Raw genomic sequence first — 23,728 nt, forward strand, 5'->3', positions numbered from 1 at the left:
AATCTTGTTAAAAATGTCAGATGCACAGAAAAAAGAAGCTGTTTTGCATTTGAAGGGTATAGAAATGAAAGGATTGCTTTCAAATTTATTTTTAAATTGGTAAAATATTTGTGTGCCCATAACGTCCATGTACTTTTGGTGCTTGGTCCATAAGGAATGCTGGGACATGATGAAAAGTAAATGTAGTAAAGGACGTGGAGGTTTGGTTGGTTGGTTTTGTTTGCATTGGGTAGGTGTTTCTGCCTTCTCTGAGTCTCCCTGGGGCTGCCCATGAGTCAGCTCTAGTTATTTCACCTTCTCTAACAGCACTTTCCTATTTATAGACCCTGGTTTTCCTGAGATGCTGGCAAACGTGGCCTTCGTGAAATATTTGTATTGTTTCAATATAACCAAGGGATAAAAATATCCAGTGATGTGGAGAAAAGGAGAATATGGGGGTTTAGATATTTTACTAATTTGTCAAGCAAATCTGGGGAACATCTGCCTCCACTGTTTGTTCTTCTGTTGCTTTGCTTTTAATTATCCCCACCTCTTTTTAATGGAACATAAACTACCATTTCACAACTTTAGATGATAGACCAATCCATAGACAACTGTCGTGACATTTGCAGTACCCTGGACTTGGCCTCTCTTTCTTCCAGATGTCTTCTGTGCAAACATTTCAAAACTAAATATTGATTAAAACCAGCTTAAGGAATAAACACTGTCTCAGTGAACAGGCACAGTAAATACAATTGTGGAGGTCAAAACCAGTTGTTTGATTTCCATGTGCTTTTTCTGACTAATGGAAGGTGAAGAATCAAGGTCCATAGTGAGACTTCCATTCATGTCTACAGGAATTTGTTCAGCAGCTCCTCCCATAATGCCTTTGTGCACAAGCTGTCTTCTTGGGTTTTTTGCAAGGACCAGCATTTGTCTAATTGGTAAAATGTGCAAAACATCTTTTTCCAGTCTCTGCACGTTCACATGTATCATTTCAAGTGTAGGAAAAAATAAATCCACCTGCTTTCTGAATCTGATGCAGAGATATAAGATTATCAGTGACATCTTTTGTTCTTTCAACAAAAGCATGAACACAATTGCCTTTTAGCTCTGACAAGCCTGGCTGCAGAAATCTGAAGATCAACATTTACTACCGTACAAACTGGGAAGGGTAGTCGAGACAGCATTGACTAACTTACGTAAAAGCTGCTATGCTTCAAATAATGATGACCAAGTCCTTTCTTCATTTTGCTTTTCTTGGAAATCACTGAGACTGCATGGATGCGGCAACAAAGCAGAGAGCAAAATAAAACTCACTGTAATTTTTCCACTAGTGTGCTAAATGCTGTCATGAAGGTGGTTTACAGCACAAGAACAGAGAGTGCTCGGTTGCTGTTCCAACAACACTGTAAATCCAGTCTTCTTATGATGTTCTCTTATGATGTTTAACAAGAAACAAAACCAAGACAAACAAACAACCTGTAGTGCAATTTTCAAACTGAAAATGAACAATCATGTGGAACAGTGAGATGAGTTTCAATCATGACATGTCTCAACTTACTTTTTGGGCATATTGTATGTCAAAGCATCCCCCCCTCCAAAAAAAAAAAAGGAAAAAAAGACAAAAACAAAAAGAAAAGGTTGCAAGTGGAGGATGAAAATGCTGGGAGCAGGGGAAGAGTCATTTATTTGTATAAATAACTGTTTCCAGAGTCTGACTCTTGTGAATCTCAATTTCCATTACATATTAAATAAAAGTGAGGAAATGTTACTAAATGTGTGTGGAACAGAGACTAAACTGACCGGTTAGGAAGGGACACATGCTTTAGAAGTGACCAGTGTTTCCAAAGCATTCAGTGCGTAAACATGCGAGCATGGTTGACTTTGGCGTTAAAGTAACCCAGTGAAAAGGGAAGGGATTTGTGTCCATTGGTACCTCACAAACCTGGCAGAAGAACTAACCATGGCAGGATACAGTCAGCTTAAAAAATAACTAAGGCTCTTATGCCACCCTTGTGGCCGGAATGAAGAAGCAAAACGTTTGCGAAACCTATCAGAAGGCGAGTCAAAGTGGAAAGCTGCAAGCTGAAATGGGGAGGTTAGACAGAAAAGGGAGAACAGTGATCAGAAAGGAACCTCTTCTGCTAATGAAGGAGAATTTTCCAAGACACTGTTGGCTAGATTCCTGATTTCTCAGGAGCTAAGCTGCTTGTGTGCCTGTCTGAAGAATAACCAGGACATGCACGATCAGAACAAAACCATTATTTTGCTATGGTTGACTCTACTATAAACACTTTTGTTTGGGAAAGAATTACTGTCACCTGAGAATTTCTGAAACTGGGCTCCAAATTCTGGAATAAGATCGTTCTGGATCCTTGTCACTCCCAGGAAACATTCTGCATGTGCAGAGTTAAATTATTTCAATTTGGCTTGTTCCCACAATGCAAATATCCACCTGTGCATTACTGTGAATAACTTTTTCTGAATCATCTCTTCCTATGTGTCTAATATTGATTTAATTGTAGGTTTTGGCTTTACTTAAAAGCTTGAAGTGTTTTTAACAGATGAAGTATGTTGTGTCCGTTATTTGTGTCAGCACCCCCTGAGAATCTCACTATTCAGAATGTTTTCTTAGAGGCATATACATACACAAACCCTTGCAGACGTCAATTCAAGCACTGCACCCAGGGAATAATGACTAACAGACTTCAGACAATGAAGAATCCAATTTAAAATCCAAAACTGGATTATAAAACCCTTTCTTATTCTTTTTAGATTTCGGTAACAAATGAACTGTCTCTCTATTTCTAAATATCTAATTATATTCATATTTATGTGGGTTAGTCCCCAAGACCACAAGCAAAGCAGATTGGAAAGGAAGTTGCGGAGCTCACATCTCTAATTCTCATCTGAATTTTTAAATAATGATGCTTGTATAGCATAAGGACAGACACTTTATAAATGATACCTCAGCTAATTCAAGTAACTTATTTGAAGTCACTAGAGATTGTCTCATTTTAGGCTAAGCGCTCTGTGCTGGGGTGCATTACAGAATTATTGTGGGGCATGATTCAGACCATTGATTCATTGTATGCTACGGGTATTTTTAATTTGCTCAGTGAAAGCTTATAGGAAAGGAGAAACACCGTGTATTTCTATCATTCCTTTTTTCCTGATAATTCTGTGTCCCCTTAAGTCCACTTTTCTACCAAAAGCAAGGTATGCTTTTGATTAGATTTTCAGCTTTAATGGATGTTTCTCCTGTCATATACCACTCTACCATGCATCAATGATGGACAATATTTTAGGTCACTTAAAAATTGTTACATCAGCTTGATGATGCCCCTAAATGAAGCATCTTTTTGTCTGCCTGAACTGTCAATACAGTTGAACCTGGTTTTTGGGATGATCTCAGCAGCTCCATGTCTGGGATACAGGGGATGTTCCAATGCTCTGTGTTAGTCTGTGCAACATGGAGTGAAATTACTGCCTTTCATCCAGCATTGACCTTCTGTTTTTACTGGAGTATGTTGCATTTTGGCCCTTTGCCTTTTAATTCCTTTAAACAAGTGTTTTTAAAGGCATGGAGTTTTCTCATAAACCTCTTATTTATGTATTCACTATATTTTTTTTCCTCAAACGTTATATGTTTTGCAGCCTGCAAATAAAGTCTGAAACTAAATAAAACTATCAGGAAGTAACATTTTTGCCATAAAACCTTAGCTGAACTATAGTTTTATGTTAAAGATGTGCAAACGATACAGATGTTAGCGTTAAAATACACCTCAGCGTGATTGCCAGCATAGCCGTATAATGCTTATGGTCTGACAGGTTTAACTTATTAAACTCTAGCTTTATGTTAATAATATGGGATCTGCAGACTCCCTTCTCTTCCCTTGATTTTGCTACAGTACCTACCACTTATGTATGGCTTTATGGTAGAGTGTGAGCTGCCTTACCCCATCCCAGTGCCTCTTTACCTCATTACACACTCATCATCTGCCCTGGCCAGTGTGTATCATGAATTTTGGAAAACAATCCAGTTCAGACACATGAAAGTTTTCAGGGCCTGGTCTGGTAAAACGCTGTTAAACTGAGATCTGAGGAGTTCCCGCATGGTTCCGAACGTCTTACCCTGCTGGGGCAGGATCACTGCAGCGTGTGATGTGACCCCGTCCCTCCCCACCCCCTGCGGCACCAAAAACCAGCTGAGGGCTTTATTTACCGCAGCTGCCCAGGAAAGCTGGTCTAAAGTCAACATGCAGAGAACAAGCCGTGGGGTTCCAATGCAGTACAGAATTTACCAGAGAGGAGACTATTGCTCTTGGACTAGGAAAACAACCGTTCTGTTCAGCAAGTTTTGAGGTTTTGAAGTGTATTTATTTTCCAATAGGAAATGACAGCAAGGCCTTTTAAAATTCTCAGAGACAGGCAGATAGATATGGACCCCAGAGCAGAGAACAGTCTGTGTGTTTTACCAAGGACAGGGCAATGTGGGTTTTAACCCTTGTGTAGTATTATTTTAGCTTTGGAATTGCAGCTTCTTCAGCTATCTCTGTATGTGAAAAACATTTTTGTTCAAACTGACGTATTTCTTCAGAAACTTCTACTTTTTGTTAAAGATTTCATGGGAAAGCAGCTCTCGCTTGTGGTCAGTGACTCAGAGAAGTTGCTGTGTAGATGCACCTTGTCAAACAAATATGGCAACGCAGATGGCTTGGGACACGTAGGAGACTAACACAAGAGAAACACAACTCACTCAAAGCTGCATTTCTGAAAACGCAAACAGCATCTTTGGTTTTTAGAATGTTTCTCTACATCTCCTCTGCGGGAGCCTGGAACCTCGGGCTGAATTTATGGCCATATTTGTTTTTGCTATGTTATTTTTGTGCAAGTGCTTTTTCCTCTGTAGACGTTTGTTGCTGCATTTGCTGCAGCTGAGTTTTCTATAACAATTATCTTGCTTTAACTGTGTTATCCTACATTAACTTTCTTTTTTTTAAAATAGATTCCTTCTGTGCCTTTTGACTCATCTGGTTCATTTTCAAGGCATCCTGTTTATTTTTCCAGCTATTTGTTTTTAATATGTATTATCTGACCTTTTCTGTCGGCTCTTTTGGGGATGTATACAAAGGTCTTCCTTTATTTGCATTTGCTTTTCCTTCTTCCCTCCGCAGCACCTTATGGTCACCAGTGGAACCCAAGAGCAGGAAATGGGAATAAAAGTCCACAAGCCCATAGAAATAGATAACAAGGTTCATTTCATCGTGCAGGTGTGGAACGCTTCAAGTCAGTGAGCGTGCTGGTTTGGGCTGGGATAGAGTTAATTTTAGCTAGTCTTGGATTTGTGCTGGAAACAGTGTTGATAATGCAGGGATGTTTTAGTTATTGCTGAGCAGTGCTTACACAGAGTCAAGGCATTTTTGGTCACTCATACCCCCTGCCAGCGAGCAGGCTGGGGGGGAACAAGTTGGGAGGAGACACAGCTGGGACAGCTGACCCCGACTGACCAAAAGGACATTGCATACCAGACATTGCCATGCTCAGTATAGAGAGCTGGGGGAAGAAAAAGTAAGGGAGGGACGTTCAGAGTGATGCCATTTGTCTTCCCAAGTAACCGTTAGGCATGATGCAGCCCTGCTTTCCTCGAGGTGGCTGAACACCTGCCTGCCCATGGGAAGTAATTAATGAATTCCTCTTTTTGCTTTGCTTTCACGATGGGCTTTCATTTTACTTATTAAACTGTCTTTACCTCAACCCCTGAGTTTTCTCACTTTCGCTCTACTGATTCTCCCCCTCGTCTCGCTGGGGGCAGGGGAGTGAGTGAGCAGCTGTGTGGTGCTTAGTTGTTGGCTGGGCTTAAACCATGACGCTGAGATTATGTAGAAATACAGGTCTAGTATTTTATCCCAGGAATTCCCTGGGAACAGACTGCAGGTATGGGAAACTTTGGTTTCTTTGTGCAAGATAGCCATCAGTAAGGCAGCAAGCACAGCAGAACTACTTTTCCTGGGAGAATGGTCTACAAGGCTATATTGTGAATGGGGATCAGAGCACGGTGGTACTTCAGCCATTTTATTTCAGCAACGTACATGTAGAGGAGACCAGGGAACTTTTCTTCCTGGGAGGGTTTTTTCTGTGGTTTTGGAGGTTAGCTTGTTAGCCCGTGTCCCTTTTACATGTTCCTTTTTAAGAGAAAACAGCTAAGATTCTGACAATGCCGCTGGCAATTGTAGTTTGGCAAAGTAACGTTCATCCGAGATGGCTGCTTCCAGAATAGGTATCTGGAGCTGGCAAGAGCTGGCAGCCATCCTTGTCCGGCTGAAACACAGAGCACAAAGGCAGGTTTATCACAAAAATCAGTACCACAAGCTAGGGGTCTACCACCATTTACTCACCATGGCTGCAAAAGCCTTGGCTATCTCCAGAGTTGTTGTTATGGAGCTGTGTTGGCACCTGACATTATCAGAAGGAAGAAATACAACAGGTTACAATTGGCAATAGAGCTTGCTGGTTGCAGCAACCACTGCCTTCCTTTGGTGAAGATGCAAGACACCTTTTGCTCCCCAAAGGAATAAAGTTGTCAGCAAGTTTACCCTGGCCTGTCTCACCTGGAAAATGAATTGGTGTTGACAAGTGCTCATATTTTGGCAGGCAGATGTGCACTTGAGGCCAGAAGCTCTGAGATGTTCTTTGTTATCCTGATTTGCTTTTTGCATTTCTGATTTGCCCTTTACAATAGTACTTCTGTGTTTGTGTGTCTTTATGTGGGCCCACGTGTGATGTTGGGAAGTCTCCCCTTAGCCATTGCGAAAGACCCAATGTTCTGGGAGTGCTAATCACAGCGCTGAAGAGCAGCCCACGGTTCCAGGGCAATGCAACGGGTGGTCTTCACAAAAGCAGATTGACAAGAATACTTGCCATGCATGTGACAATTCTCAAGGCAGAAGATTCATAGGAAAATCAGCTTTGTTGATGCTGGCCTAAATCCACGTGCCAAAGCAGTTCTCTGAAGAGAGCACACCCTGGTTAAACATGCATGCTATGAACAATGTTTGCTTTTAGAAGACAGAGCACAATGGGAGGCAGCCTACCCTGGTGGCTTGTGTTGTGTTGAAGGTCTGGTAGAAGGGAGATCTGGAACACTGTCTGAGAGCAGGATAACAGATTGTGTGATTTAGCAGAAGTTCACAATATTACGCTTCACTTCCCCGCTCCCTCCCACCTCATGTTTGCTATTCCTACGGTAGAAAGTGGAGGCAGAGTACAGCTGGGCCACGGCTTTTCTCAACGAGATGAGGTCTTCATCTCAGCAAGGGGAAGACTCCAAGTATCTTCATGACTGTGGCCTTGTCCTTTCCATGTTGTTTCTTCTGCTGATTTGCTTTGATTATGGGAAGACTACAGGAGAGGAGTAGTGAGAAGAGCTCAGTGCTGTTATTTCAGCTGGAGGAAGAAAATACCTAATAAAATGGAAAGTAAAGTTGTGTAAATTAACATGGTAATAATTTTAAGTATGCGGAATCTTTTTACTACAATGGTTTGGATTGTATTCCATGCTTCAGATGTTTCGATATGGAAGAGCAGTGTTGAATCTACATCAATTGTGACTGATATTTCAAGTGTCACCTTCCTAATTTCTTGCTACTGGCACTTCTTTTTGCTTTTATGTGATTTCAGTTCCAGATGGTTGTGTCAGGATCTCTGATTTTTTACTTTTGATCTAATATTTTTTAAAAATCTAATCCTCTGGTTGGAGACCTTTCACTTCCAGACTTCAGGATCCTTCCCACTGTAGCTGGAAGATACAGGATTTCATCTTTGTACTTGTCATAGCTCTTAGAAACTTAGATTAATACTGTAGCATCTTTTCCATAACTTCAGCCCTGAAACTGAAGCATTTGTGATATTGTGCCATATGTCTTTTAATGAAGTAGTATTGTTTTTGGAGGACATCAGATGTTTTTTTAAGGAAAGTATAATTTGGTTCAAAATGCCCTTTTTTCCCCACTGAAGAATGGTGTTACTGGAAGATCTGTGAGGAGCCATGACCTTTCAGTCACTGCCATTGGCACCGGGGCCTCAATGAGGGAAGCCAGGAGCAAATGCTTTTGAGAGAGGGGTGTCTGTTCATCCCCTCTGGTTCAACCAGCCTCCAGGAGGTTGCAAGATGGGCTGCAGGACTCAGAACTACTTCATAAGAGGAATCTCCCTCCTTTTTAGATGTCCTTAAGAAGCTTTTTGAGAATGGGAAAAAAAAGACCCCGTATTGGTACCTGGTTCTATATAAATTTATAGGAATGACTTATTACTGTTAGAATCAAGTTCAACATTTTTACCTTGAGGTAAAAATTTCACTATCTTTATAAAAGCATCGCTTGCATAAAGAACAGAGAAAGTGGCACATTTTATTTGCTGCAAGCTTTGGTTGACCTTTGCATACCATGTTTCTCCTCAGTTTATTGTGTGAATGCTTTCCTGTCAACTTCATCTCCAGTACATAGAAAATGCTTTCTGTTTAATTTAATTACTTACACTGTTGCCAAAATTAATTTCTGTTACCTCTATATATCTTACTGTGAATGATAAAACATGTGGTAGATACAGCAATATTTATCCCAGTCCTGTTCTTACATCGCTGTAAAGAGAGATTAAATCTTTGGCACGCAGGTCATTGGTGATAAGTTTATTGTAGCTCCTGACTGGATCATGAATTACTGGACAAATCCTTTGCTTGTATATACTCCTCCCTTCTCCTAACTTCCTTGGCTTGCCACTCATATAAAGATAATGTTGTCCTTAATATGATACTGATTTTAGTCCTGATCAAACATGTTTCTCTAGCGAACACTTCATGTCACTGAAATTTCAGATGTTGCTAAGGAAGTGCATGGCATGTGTGAGAAACGGGTCCAGTGGACTGGGAGAAAGCTCTGTGCTGAACGCTTCCGTTGAAGCTGCTTGGGTTTTTGCCCCGTTTCTTCTCCAAATCTGTCCCTCTGAGGCCACGCACAGCCCCTTGCATAGAGTGACCAGGTTAAACCATGTTCTGAGAGCTTTTCTGCTTGCACCTGAGAGCCTGGGTTGGTTTATGCAGAACTTTGGCAGTAGCTACTGTTAAATAAAATGGATCAGTTGCCTGCAATTGAAACAAGTTGCTGGGTTTTGGGTGGAACTAGCCTCTGGAATATAACCTGCAGGGATGTTGTGAATGCCTGGCCATGCTGTGTAGCCTCAGGAGAAGCTGGACACTGAGCCTGCAGGGGGCTTGGCCTTTGGATACTAAGTCACCTAACCTTGAATTTGGGGACAGGATGTGTTTTTGAGAGAGATGATGTAGTCAAAACTGGCATTATTTCAGGCAATTCCTGCAGTGTGGGTAGGTCTGGATGATCACTTCTGGCCTGGTTGCTCACTTAGCAAACCAAAACCAGGCAGCTACTTGTTAGAGAGGTTTAGCGAATACTTGCCAGTGATCATAAGGACAGCATTTCATGTCTTGAGATAAACAGAGGGATGGGATTAATTCTGAATTCTCTCATAGACCTCTTTCTCTGGGCCCCTGTGAATCCATGACAGCTTCTGGCCTAGACCATGACTGAGCAGATGAGAGTTTGAGCAGCCGAGGACAGGAAGGTGTAATGCAAGTCTAATACACTTGTGTATCTGATCGATATTTATTATTGGGTATCTCAAAAACACAGGCAGGGGAAGAGATAACCAACACTGAGGATAAACTGGTGATTAGACATAGCAAAATAAATTTCAACACAAGAAATTTTGCTGTGTACTGCTTTCCCGTGTTGAAAAGATGGAGGTTTGTTGGCAGAATGTTTTAAGATCCTTGGCAGGATTAATATTCTACACTAAATAGACGAAGGTACTTGGCAAAATACAGTTTGTCCTAAGCATTTTTTTTCAGAATATATTTTACCCATAAAGGGGCTTTAGCAGAATTGTCAGTGATGTTTCATGATAGATGACAATATGAAGAGTTGTAAGAAGCTGATTATTAAAAAAAGGACGAGACAAATCAGTGCTGTGGCAGCCTGTTTGACTCGGAGTGGGTGGTTGGAAAGGGACGGGGGACGAGTGATCTTCTAATGGGAATTTAATCATATACCTTCTAGAAATAATGGGAATCCAGAGATGATTAAGGAAGAGATGAGAAAGAAAAAGCATTTTGGAGAAATTTCCTCACAGAGAGAATGATTCATTTTGGACTGTGCTGTCAAAAGGCAGCTATGGAAACGGCAGCTGTGGATGTGTTAAATAGGAGTCAGGCAGGTGCTTACTGGAAAAAATGTTATGGATGGAAACAAGCACGAGGAGGAGTGGGAGGAATCTGCAGAGCCAGCTTCCGGTTTTTGGTTACAGCAGAATAAATGTGATATTCTGCATTTGCATTGCAGATACACAACAGTTCTTGGTCTGAGCAGATGCTTGGCTGCCATGGAATTTTGTGAACACGTGTCCAAGGGGCCATTCTCACCTTCCTCTAACATTTTTTAAAAGGAAGAGGCATATTAAATACCAAGATGAAGGGAACAGTTTCAGGATGGAAAAGGTTGAGCAATGGTGGTGTAATAGAAAGCAAAATTTGGCCCACATTAGTTTCCTCCAACAGGGCTTGTTTTTCCATCAGTACTGCTAGCATGAGAGAGGATCTCTGACATATGACAGTATATCAAAAGTTTAGCCCTACAGAGAAAGGCATAGAGGGATGGTGAGGTATATGTTGGGGAGGAAAGCGGGAAACAAAGGACGGCTTTGAGGATTTTAGGAAGAGGAGCTGAGAGGGTTCAAGAATCTGCAGCCTGTTATTGGTGCCATCGTGACTTCAAAAAGGGGGTCTGATGTGCTGCATCACGGGGCTTGTTGAGATGTGAGTTGGTAGTCAAACCGAAGGAGAAGCTTCCGAGAACACTGCTTACCCAGCCCTGCCTGTTCCTCTGGAGCTCGCACTCTTGTTGCTGCTCTGGACTGGCCTTTTGGATTCAGATTTGATGTAACTGCAGATGTTGCCATTGGTTTCTGTGAAGTCACTTTTATTTATGCCAGAATGAAATCAGGCCTGAGGATTTGCAGAAAAGGAAAAGTCACTGATCAGAAGGAGAGACAGCATAAAAGCATAGGCCTCTAGAGATATTCTTTCCTGCATCTCAAGTGTGAGCCCATCGATTCAGTGATCACATCGGGATGCCTGTGGTCATAATTTGAAAGCAGTTTCCAGTTTATTTCACTACAGCTCCATTACACCCCAAGTTCTCTGTGTTGTCCCACTGCCCTGCCTGCACAGCAACCAGCACAAAGATAGCTACAAAATACAGCTGTAATAACAAAAGCCTCAAGGTTATTTCAGAAATCCAGGAGCCAAACCCCCAACTGGTCCAAATCAGTGCAGATCAGTTCACTGCACTGGAGAGACACCCGTTTTTCACTGGCTGAAGATTTGTCCCTGAGTTTTCTTTCTGCAAACGGAACAGGGAGAAAGTTGTTGGAAAGGGCTGGGAAGGAAAACATCCTATTTTCTTTTGGGGAGGCTGCTGACTCAAATGCCAGCCATGAGTTTGTTATCTCCTGAATCCTGGGGATACAGTTTGCTGGGTAAAACTCACATCTGTTCTTCAGTTGAGTTTCACCTCTTTGAAAGCGTGTCCAAGCTACTTACCTAAATGCCTCCATAAAATTAGGTTTTAGTTACATATGTTTCATTACGTTATTGCCTGTTTCCATGGCACACTGATTTGCCAGATAAAGCAATCTGCAGCCCATTTAGTTTATCTTAAAGCCTTTTAAATCTGTCTCCTCTAAGCCTGAAATTCTCTCATTCAGGCATCCACTGTTGTTGAAACCCCTATGCCAATAACTCTTAATGATGTGTGTGTCTAGCCAGAGTAATTCTCCTCATTCAGTTTGCCATTTTCAAAGTCAATCCTTTCAGTATTGTGTCTAGCAGTTTATTTCGCATTCTGAGACATGCAGCTCTCTTAAACAAAATGATCCTGACTTTATAGGCAAAACCGTGTCTTGTGATGAAGGGCAACCAAACTTAAAGTTTGTTTTGGGAAGCAGGGATAGTTTTATCTTTGCTTGCTTGCTCTCCTGGGCTCAAAGCTAACTCATGTCTATGTATACAAGCATGCAAAGTCTTCCCTTAGTATTTGACATAAAGGACAAAAGCAGAACAATTTCCCATTTCACAGCATATTTCATCTCTACTCTTGTTCAAAGGCCATGTTGGACTGGGGTTTATATGTTCTGCCATTTCCTGTGCTTAGGAGCTAATACCGACAGAAACCAATAGGAACTCTTCTGTAAGAATCTAGATTCCTGCTTTATAGAGGCAGCGTACTTAGGGCATCCTGATGGAAAGAATTAGACCCTTAATGGTCAACCTTGGCCATCTATTGAGGTCTCAATGATGGTCTCGGGGGGAATTTTGCAGCTGCTATAAAGGGGTTTGCAACAACTTGGGTCTTCGGAAGGAGCTGAGGTGAAGATAAGTAGGTGGGAAATGGGGGTTCTCATCAGAACAATACAGAATGGGCACACATGTTTTTTATCTTCAGGAATATTCTTACTTACATACTCATTTTGTCCTGAAAACAAGAAGCTTTTGATCACTGCATGAGGAAGATTTATGTGAGCTCAAGAGGTTTTACTTTGGTCACTGAAAAAAAGAATTTATAAGCCTCCATCATTTCATTCATTTATTTTTGCCTGTTCTTCAATACCCGTTGAAGGAACAGATACATTTAAGGATGTTTATTTTAAGTTGGTACTCTGGATTGAAAAGCTTTTCCATCTGTTTTTGCCCTACATTGGATATAACATTTTGCAGATGGCAGCATTTATCAGAATCCCACTGCAGACTACGAACTGGCTTTGTGCCTTCAGAAATGGGCCATGTTCATCGCCACTAGAACTTCACTGAAACTGGTGGAATGTCACCCTGCGTAAATCTGACCCATCATCACAAGCGCTTCCTCACGTATCATCATGCACTCTGGGTGCAACGGCTATGTCTTGGTTGACTCCTTTAATGTAAATATATTGAATTATATGTAGTTTTCATGATTACTGAAGATTACTGGTTAGCTTTAAGAACATCTTGGTTCAGATTTTTCCAGTCCATGAGTGATTTAGGGAACAGCTCTCAAACATGCCATCTCAAATTGCAGCCACAGATTTGGGCACACAAGCTAGCTAAGCAGGCAGAAATTGGGAAGGCGCCTGCTGTCTTGACTTCAAAGGAGCAGTCAGTTTGGCCAGTTTTGCTTTCTTTCGCTTATTCCACAAAATATAACACCTCTGCCATATTGTTACTCCCCAGTCCTCCTTTCCTGATTTTCCCAACATTCTCCCATATTGTGTGTTGTTGTGTCCCTTGGAGTCCTGGTCCTAAACGCTCCACTTAATCATGAAGCACCTCACCTCAGTAGGGAATTCCATTGGAACTGCTTGTGGAGCACGGTATTGACAAGAGCTGGCAGACTCTGGTCTGTTTTAGCATAGACCTAAATATCACAACTCCATGGTCAGATTTCAGGATCAGTTCCACTTGGAAAGACTGTTTTTCATTTTACTGTCAGGTTATTTTTTCTCTAATATTTTTTTAACAGAAAGGTGCAGAGTAGCAAGCTGGAAGTGACATAGGTAAGGAGGCCAAACATCAGGTTCAGTTAGGGAAGGAACATTTTCATGCTTCTTTAGCTTTTTGGAAAAAAAACATCGTCTTTCATGCCTATTTTCAGCCAAAATGTCACTTGCTTTGGAAAGTTTGAAGAAAATTGGTTAAGAACCCTATTGGGGAATGGCTTAAGGAGAAAGGGCATGGTGGGGATATCGACCCTTTGTATTAAGAGAAATGTTTTAGTCAGGATGGGTAGGCCCGGGTAGGCCTCAGTTAGCATGAGGGTGACTAGGCAAGTGGGAAAGTACTGACCGAAAGTAACAGTGAGATAAAGTGCTGACTGTAGGTTACTGAAGGTCACAGAACAGCTTGTTGTAAGCAACTTTGTGGAAGTGTATTCGGGAGGATAAGGAACTAGCATACCAGAGAAATCGCAAGTAGGGCTGAGCTAATTTGCTATGCACTCCAATCATATAATGACTAGTAGGCATAATTAAGGATAACAGTATATAAGCGAGCTGTATCCGATCAATAAACGGAGTATGCTTATCACTCATATTGAGTCGACTGCATTTCTTCCTCCGCACGCGGGTCCTGAACTCTGAAGCGTTTCCCAACATCTGGCGCCCGAACAGGGACCCGTGCTGCGGATTAGGTCGTGGAACGGCACCGGTTTGGCAGCGGCCGGTGGGCAAGAGCAACCGAACATTGTACTGCGATGTGTTGACTCCGACGCCTGGACGATTGAAGTTTTAAGTTCGCCGTATACGGGCACACTGGAAGGCTGCAAAGAGGTCTTTGAGCTCAAGAAGAGGTATTTATTTATATTATGAGTACAGAGGTTATGGATTTCGAGGTGGCCCTAGATCTTTTACAAAGCTTTTTAGAAAAGCGAGGGGTTAATTATAGTTGCGTTAAACAGCTAGCTGGTCTAGTAGCAACGGGGAAAAACTAAGGGGTGTTTTCAGGATCCTGATTTATTGTTTGATGAAGGAGAGTGGAGGAAATTAGGGGACGTGTTGTGGGATATGGTCATAGACGAGGATAAAACAGCTAAGAAACTGAGGAAACCGTGGAGGGAAGTAATTAATAGTATTAAGCGTCATAAAGTGAAAAAGAATTTAGCCGCGGTAGCTTCACAGAAACTCGGCAAAATGGAGCCTTCCGCTCCGCCGATGGAAACGGGCATATCTGCGTTATCAGCGAAGAACCTTAAAAGACTATTAACTTGGTGCAGAGGCAATAGGTATCCTGCTGACCTGTCAGGAGTTTTTCAAATAGAGACTTGGAAAAAGATGGGAACTGTGTTGTGGAAGGCAATTAGTCACCGCGAAAGATATATTCTCGGCCTTGTAACCATCTGGAAACTGATAAATACTACAATGAAGCAATTAAAACCTGGAAAGACTGTTACGAGCATTAGTGACTCAAAACTTGAACTTTGGGACAGTGTAGAGCAGAAATTATGGGATAAAGTCAGCAATGGACATACAGAAGCTAAATCATTAGTAACTACATGGAAGCTTGAACGGTCTGCTGCTGCCGGAATTTTTGCAGCGTTGCAGCCTGATAAGTATCCTGAAAGTTGCGGTGAAATTCACCCGGTTTGTGTCTGCGATACCCTCCCTATGCAATCCCCTGCTGTGCTTTCGGCACCCCCGATGGTTCAGCAGCTTGCTGCGGGGGGAGGAACAATGCCAAACGGTTAGCCTCCTGTACCATCATCTAACCCTGGTGAGAACAGCAAGTCCAGAGGATTGGTGTCAGACAACTTACTCAAAGAACCTGTGAAAGCTGAGAATGCTAAAGTCGTAAACAAGTGTACTATCAGTTCCTTTTACCAATTTTGCCAATCTGCTTTTCCTGCATTTTAACCCTCTAACTTCCACGAGAGAACAGAAGAAGTCACTGAAAATAGAACTGGACAACAGAACTGTGTGACAGATTAGATCAGTTAACAGCAAGTGAATCTGACAGTCGGCAATGTGGTCATGATAATCGTGACGGGAAAGGGGGTGCTTCTGGGGACTCGGGGTATAAAACTTAGAAGTTAAGGAAGCACTGGTTTTGGAATTGGCAGTAGAGAATGCTAAAGTTTGCTATCAACATGTTATTTGTGAGTTTTACAGTGCATATTATGTGCTGCTGTTTATTGCCTCTCTGAAAGTCAAGCAGCTTGTCAGGAATGTGAGTTAATTGTTTTACTGGTTGTTGTTAGAACTGTTTCTTTGTGGTATAAGTGCACCGTAAAACTTTGTCTCCACTTTTCCCACTCACGCTGCAAGCAGCCCTGTGCTTTTTCGTGGGGTCAGAAATTACTGTTTTCAGTCGTGTTCATAAAAAATCGGTATTGGGAGGTGTTTCAAAACATAGGGAAGCACTTGGAAATATGAGGAAAGAAGATCTTGTAAAATATTGTAATTAATGGTGGCTGCTGTATAAGTTAAATGATTGGGAAAAGTGTCTGGGGAATAGAATCTTGAAGTATAACACCTTATTGCAATTAATGTTGTTTTTAGGGTGAGAAGAGTAAGACAAAATAAATCCCTACAAGAGATCATTAAATCATTTCAGACAGCTGAGAGAGAGTTAACTGATAACACGCAGGTCACAGTAAACTTGCTGAAGTCTGCACAATGTTTTCCTTATTAGCCTGTTTTCTTTGTGGGTATCTGTTTAAGCATGTTGCAATTTTGGTAGGTCTTTGTTATATGGTACAGTAAGTTCACAGACTGTTAAATCATGAGAATCGGTTGACTCAAAAGGTGCGTTTTGTGATAGTATAAAAGATCATGAGTAATTTAGCTCCCTACTGCATGAACATGATGTTAAGATTTTATGTGTAGTAGCTGTTATATTTTTTTTTCTAGTGTACTAGCTTTATTCCAATATCCAGACTTGCGCAACTCTGTGACAAGCTGTCTCTCATCTCGGTGCACTAAATTTGGCCTTTTTGTATGCACATCAAGTGAAGAATCATGGTTTTAGAATAACAGTTGTAGCGCACCAAATGAGACACTAATAAAAGGCCTTGCCCAGTCCAGCTTGCTGCGGGGGGGGGGCGGATGCCAAATGGGGCTCCAGCGCGCACTGACCCATTTTGTCAGGGAGACCCAGAGGTATCTCCACCTGGCTGAGCAGTAAGCGGTTCAAGGTGCAATGCAAAAAATTGAGATATTGTCTTAAATTGGTGTAAGTGTGATTCATCTGCTTATTTGAACTTGGTGTATGGTTTTCGTATCTGAGCTCAGTATTTTAGTTTGTATATTCATATTTGGTACCAAAAGAATCTTGTTTGGGGAGATAATTACAATGGGAACCGGTTCCACTGCTAAAATTCCACCTTGCTCCCCCTTAGGATGCATCCTTACACATTAAAGTAATCGCTTATATTGTTAGAAAAGCATTTAAATTGTTAAAATACTATGATAGATGTGAACTTGGGGTATTGTATGAAGTTATGAAGTTGTATTTAAAGGTTGCTGGAATGTGAACTGATTTGGATCTAGGACAATAGAATAATGGATTTATGTTTATTATACTGGTTTATACTGGTTTTTTTGACATCTCTAAATTGTAAAAGGTAAATGGAGCTAAGGAATGTGACTATTGCTGAGCTACTTGAAATTGCATATAAAGTGTATTATGGCTGAAATGAAATGGGAAAACAAAAGAGCAAAATATCCCAGGCCTGTGTGCAGCTCATTGTAACTGAGAAGTTTCCCAGAGCCTCCTACTTCGTACCAGCCAGTATGCCAGCTGCGTGACCTTGGTTATATCTACACTGCACAGAAAGAAAAAACAACTGGAAAAACGTGGCTGCCCGCTTTTAAAGCAGTGAAAGGGGGGGTTCTCTCTCCCCCCACTGCAGCGATGTAATACTGAATGGAGCCGTCCGAGGGTGAAGTTTAAAGGCATCCTGAACAGACCCATAGTTCTAATTAAACTGGACAATTAAACCAAAAATTTGTTGATGGACTTATCCTATGGTAATTAATTGTACGAGACTTCTTAGTAAATTCACCATGCTAGTTTTTGAGGACATGGGAGACAACGAAAGAAAGGCCGTTTTTTGAGACAAACGGAATGCCAAATATGGAACAAAGTTTTAATACGTGAATTCTTGTATTTGCCTAAAAGTCCTATACCTCTCTTGGGTCAGGATTTGTTAAGTAAATTGTAAGCTCAAATAACGTTTTCTGAGAATTCTGTTTAGTTGCATATCCTACAGGAAGGTGCTTGGATGTTGCAGATCTGCTTGTGCAAGTGAGAAATCTTCAAGGAACTTAGCAGCCAATGTTTTTGATAAAGCAGATACTACCCTGAGAAATCTGAAACAGGACTTCAATCCGGTAAGGGAAAATAATATCCAATAAATATGACAGCCAAAATGGAGTTAGAAACTTTGAGGGATGAATTTATGACAGCTTTACAGGATGACTGCATTTGATTGGACTTACAGATTTGTCTATGAAACAACCTGTGGCTATTGTGGGACAGTATGATGAGAATGCTAACAGACTAATATACCAATTGTCACTCTGATCAAGAAAATGCAGGGAATGAATTTAAGGCCATGATCCTTTTGTCATATATGTACCATTTGCGAAATTTAAGGAACCTTTGAATTTGATTTGCGATTTTGAGTACGTAGTCAAGATCCAACACACGTATCTGATTCTGAACTGTGTTTTTGTTTTGTTTTGTTTGTTTTGTTTTTTTAAACAAAAAGGGGAATTGTCAGGGGGGTTGTGTGTGGTGAGTCACTTGTATCTAAGTGGTGCAGCCTGGGGTTGCCCTGTGATGAAACACTTTGTAACTATGACCCAAAACCATGCTAAATCAGAAAGAACCCGCATTAGTTATGGTCAAATCACTAGTTAACGTTCAATGGAAAAGTCCATACCAATTGATAACCTGGGAGAGAGGTTATGCTTATGTTTTTACAGATCAGGAGCTGCAATGGTTGCCAGCACGAAACGTGAAACCTGTGTTATCTTCCTGACAATGATTGTTGCAGCTGCTGTGTTTTGGATGCATGCACAGACAAAGACTAACATGTGGATTACTTTAGCCAACATGACTGACCACCTATATGCCTAACTACGATGTCTCTGGAAAAAACGTTCTACACATGCTTGGTTGGTGTCTTCCTTGATGACTACAGCAGCATCACACGACTGTTTCAAATAGTGGTTGATGCAGAGGCATTGCAACGAACTGTAATAATACTAACACGGCACTTTGGATTAATTGCCACCTGGAAGCAGACATCGAACCACAGGAACTGGAATTGCTGGCATCTATGCCCATGGATGCTTGTATTCAGCCGGTTTGTGAAAAGTGTCAGAACAGTATACAAGAACATGAATGGACAAACTACAAAATGTTAATGCTACCCTTGGTGACTACAGAAATGAAACTCGACAGTGTAATGCTTCACAGAAGAATGCAAGGGATATCATTGACAGCGACCCTAAAACCTCCTGTATGGTGTATTCTTGATCTGTGAAGATAGAGCCTGACCAGGAATTCCTTCTAACGCTGTTGGAGGACTGTGTATTTTGGGACTATTAACTCTCTTAACGTCCAATGTATCTATGATAATAGATCACAAAAGAGCAAGACGAGAAAAACACTTTTATGGATTTACAGAATAAGTCGAGATCCATCCACGAGGAGATTAAACAACTTATGGATCATACACAAAAGATCCAGAAAGATGTGGGCTTCTTTGGGCTAGAGGGGCTGTCAAACTGGTTTGGGTTAGGAGGATGGTTAAAAGGGCTTTTGCAAAGTATGCTTATGTTACTTATTATAATAATTGTAGTAGCAATGTGCATAAGCTGTGCCTTTTCATGTCTTCGAAAGCTTTTTGAACGCACCATGAATCAAGCAATGCTCGCGCAAAAAGAAAAAGGGGGAATTATTGGGGAATGGCTTAAGGAGAAAGGGCATGGTGGGGATATCGACCCTTTGTATTAAGAGAAATGTTTTAGTCAGGATGGGTAGGCCCGGGTAGGCCTCAGTTAGCATGAGGGTGACTAGGCAAGTGGGAAAGTACTGACCGAAAGTAACAGTGAGATAAAGTGCTGACTGTAGGTTACTGAAGGTCACAGAACAGCTTGTTGTAAGCAACTTTGTGGAAGTGTATTCGGGAGGATAAGGAACTAGCATACCAGAGAAATCGCAAGTAGGGCTGAGCTAATTTGCTATGCACTCCAATCATATAATGACTAGTAGGCATAATTAAGGATAACAGTATATAAGCGAGCTGTATCCGATCAATAAACGGAGTATGCTTATCACTCATATTGAGTCGACTGCATTTCTTCCTCCGCACGCGGGTCCTGAACTCTGAAGCGTTTCCCAACAGAACCCTCATTAGTTAAGCGAGAAGGGAAGAAAAACGGAATTTGACTTTGTAAAGTAATTTTCCACCCTGCCCTATTATATGGAAGAAGCGGTCAGGAGTGAAAGCGAATTCTCCTTTAGAACATACTTTATTCAGTGCTGCTATGGAAAGCCCAGTTCCAGTCATGGTGATGATTTACATGAAATGACAAAATGAAGATTTAACCATCACTTTTCCATGTCCCGGCTTTTTGTCTCCATGTTTCTTATGCTTTGACAATATTTGAGGAAGGGCTTGTTTCTTAATTTGCAATTTGATACTAAGGCCCTAGGTGCCTAACTGGCCTCCTTCAATGCTATTTCAGTGAACGCTAACAATAATTTGCTTGTCCAGCATGTCCTGGATACCACTTTAAGTTTTGACCATGGCCAGCCTCTGTGATTCTGGCTGTGAACCACTGTAGTGAAAAGAGAATTTCTTCTCAGCAGTGCCCATCCAGGAACTGATGCTGAAGGGAGTACCCAGGCCGTTCTCACCAAGAGCCGTGGGCTAGCGAAGAAAGAGAACTGAAGGATGGCAGGGTCACAGCGTGCCTGAGAGAGCCTGCTCAGTGCTTCAGCACATCCGAGGCATCAAGATGGAAAAATACTTCAGAGATTTTGTAAGCTGCAGGAAAAGTTCCAACTATTTAGCAAAGTTAATGCTGAGCTCTTCTGACTCATAGCACTAAAAAGCTTCTCCAAACAGTCTCCCTGCTGAATCAATTAGCTCAGCCAGCACCCTTCCCATCAAAGGAACGCCTTCCCTTCTTGCTCAGTTTTAAGACCTGATTCAATAACTTCAATAACACAAATACATAAACCGATATTCCCTTCTGTAGCCACTCCTGCCAAACGTAGCTTGCATGTTTCACCTCGTCCTACTTGCACACTTGCATTTTGAAGTTCCCTTCAAACCACAGTTTGGAGCCTGTGGTAGAAATCAAAGTCCTTATAATCAAACCAACTTATTTAATATTTGTAGTCTCCCAGAAAAAAAGAATAAATATATAGTCCAAGGATGTTTGGAAATGATAATTCTCAGGATCAGACAGATGCTGCTGTGGAGGGGATCAGTTTGTTTAACACAGCCAGGGCAGCTGAACTGGGGACTGGAAGAACTGCCCGAGTCCACAGTCTCAAAGCTGCAACTGAAGAGGCTGGACGAAGGTACATGGGGGGTCTGTAACACACACTCAGCCCTGGATCCCCACTTTACAACTTATTCTGAAAGTGGTATTGTGCCTGTAACCTTAACACCCACACTGGCTCTTAGTTGGGTCACCAAAATTGTCTGTAGGTCTCTTGAATATGTCTTTGATTCCAGCACAATTTTCTCTGTGTGAATAGCTCTGTTACCAAATCTTCAGCATTGTAATCATTGCTTCTATTTTCTTTATATTTTTATGATTAATTAGTCAATTATATGAAATTAACTTTTGCAATTAAAGCATAATTTAGAAAAAAAACACTGAGCAAATAATGCTCATTTGTCATTAAATTGCCTGTTACTCAGGCTGTTGTATGGCAAGGTGTTTTTCGCTTCTGTTTTTACCGCTGGGTGAACAACGCTGATTAAAACCCCCACCCTAACATAGTACTTGAAGTGACTCAGTCTTGTCCTTCAGTATTTAGAAGGAAAAGGACTCAGATTTGCAGTTTACATTGTTAATAAAGAGCATTTGGGCTTTGGGAGGTTGATGCAGCTCTGAGCTGAACTTCTGTAATATGGAGTTGAAAGGGCAATGGATGTTACTAAGTGTTATTTAAACTGTTACGTAAAAAGGAATTTAAAATATGGTGCCTTAATGGTTGTTCCTTTTGTGAAAAGGGAAGGACGAATCAGTTATTGTCTGCGTAATTGTTTAGTTATCCATCAGATTACTGCAAACTGCATGTGTGTACTTTTCAAAGTGCTTTGCTGTAGACAGACACAGACCTTTGCTCCTGAGGAATTCAATGATTTGCCCCCTGGGAATTGCTGGGCTTGCTGGAGTTCACTTAATGACACTGATGGGTCAATTCTCTGCTAGAGCCAACAACTCATCTTCATCATCTTCTCAACTTCACATCCACTAATGATCAGTCCTCATAATGAAGGCATTTTTCACCCTGCCAGGAGTCACAAGGAGAAAAATTGATTGACAGAGTTATCTGGATTGTAGTAATTAAATCAGGGCAGACAAATCCCTGCTCTCATTATATTTCAGACATGTCTAAACTATGAAAAACAGAGCTGAAGCATGCTGATTTTCTTCCTACAGTTCAAAACGTGGCATTAAATGCTGTGTATGATATATAGGGTTACAATACATAAGTGTGGACAAATTAGAAAAGGATAATTATAAATCACAAGTGGTCCAAATATGGGTTTAACCATCTTTAGTGAAATGTGGATAGCAAATGTTTAAAAAAGCTACTAACTAGGAGACATTAACATGTTTCAGGAAATTAACCTGGAAGTATATCATGCTTCCAAACGTATCCAGGCTCATTCTGTGGTGCCACGCACAGAAACAGCGTTTGTCTGTACCAGCCGGGCAAAAGAGCTGCAGGTAGAACCAGAGATGCCAAACAGTGATGAGATCTCCAGTACAGGCCTGGCAGGGCCACAGGATTGGTGCTTGCACTGCGGAACGCGACTGGCTGGGGTTTGAGCTCTCTTGTTTCTTGATGAGAACACAGATTTACACTGCAGAAGCCAGAAAAGGATTTCAAATGCTATTGGAATTCTTTTGTCAGTGAAGAAGGATTTGTGTGCAGATGTTCTTTGGGTAATGCTGCAATCTGGATTTAAGAGTTGTCCCTTGATTAATTTTTTCTTGAAGCAGTTTATAAAGCTGAGCCATTTTTCAGATACTGTAAAATATCATACCCACTTTATACAGAGGATGCTGCCTGAACTTGAATTAACATTAACCAGCTAATTAAACTGATTTGATCTAGTTAATATTGTATATGTAAGATGTAGCTTTAGAGAGACACAGATTAGGGTTTAAAGCCGGAAAACTGAGTAAGAAAATCTGGATTCAGTGGGACAGATGTTCAGATAATATAAATTGGTGTAGGTTCACTGAGCTCATTTTAAAGCACTGAGTTGCAAATATGGGGTATCTGGCCCATATATGATACGTTTGAAAACAAACCTTAATAATTCAAAAATTCAGGTGGCAATTAGAAGTAGAATTCAGACAGGAGTGCATTAAGCAGAAAATAATTTCAGAAGGAGTGAAGGCTTATAATCTTTCCTATTGTGCCTTCATGGTGTTTGATGTATATAGAAAATAAATGTATCCACAAGAAAGGTGTGTGGCAGTGGAAGGTAACATCAGAACATTGTTTCGGTCCTTTTTCTGATGGTGTAATTTGTGGGAAGCTCCAGCATTTCAAAGAACTTGTCTGTATAAATTCTTTTGTATAAAACAGGTACAAGCATTTCCTACCTGCCTTATCGTGTAGGTGTTGGGTGAGTCTGAGACTGACAGGGGATTGCTTGAGGCTGACCTGCCTGAGTACCCCAATGTTCAGTTACTGGGATTCTTTCTTCCTGTGCTCCCTGTCAGAACATTCTAACCTCAGTCCAGACTGAACCTAGAGTAAATATTTGGAAAAGCCAATGCTACTATGGAAGCTCTAATTTCCATCTTCCACAGGTTGAGCATCTTCAGAATGACATTTGGCATGTCATGACAGTTTCTGTTGATGAGTCCGTCTTGC

The 23,728-nt window shown here is 41.2% G+C and overlaps 3 long non-coding RNA genes across 3 annotated transcripts in view; 2 read left to right on the top strand and 1 right to left on the bottom strand.

Annotated features, from left to right (window-relative positions):
- Positions 1 to 23,728, top strand: part of LOC110356617 (uncharacterized) — a 233,407-nt gene that overhangs the window by 73,781 nt on the left and 135,898 nt on the right. The gene's annotated exons all lie outside the window — the stretch shown is intronic.
- LOC135575586 (uncharacterized) overlaps positions 2,931 to 23,728 on the bottom strand; it is an 83,681-nt gene continuing 62,883 nt past the window's right edge. Inside the window, exons 2-4 of the long non-coding RNA XR_010466623.1 lie at positions 21,951 to 22,123; positions 10,917 to 11,056; positions 2,931 to 7,445 (exon numbers count right to left, since the gene is read on the bottom strand). This is a non-coding gene — a long non-coding RNA (uncharacterized LOC135575586). The remainder of the gene's footprint in view (positions 7,446 to 10,916; positions 11,057 to 21,950; positions 22,124 to 23,728) is intronic.
- Positions 13,436 to 19,930, top strand: LOC135575584 (uncharacterized). Its single transcript, XR_010466619.1, has 2 exons — positions 13,436 to 18,305; positions 18,351 to 19,930. It is a non-coding gene; the product is annotated as an uncharacterized LOC135575584 (long non-coding RNA).

The sequence above is a fragment of the Columba livia genome, chromosome 16 (assembly GCF_036013475.1).
Source record: "Columba livia isolate bColLiv1 breed racing homer chromosome 16, bColLiv1.pat.W.v2, whole genome shotgun sequence".
In the NCBI taxonomy this organism is placed as follows: Eukaryota; Metazoa; Chordata; class Aves; order Columbiformes; family Columbidae; genus Columba; species Columba livia.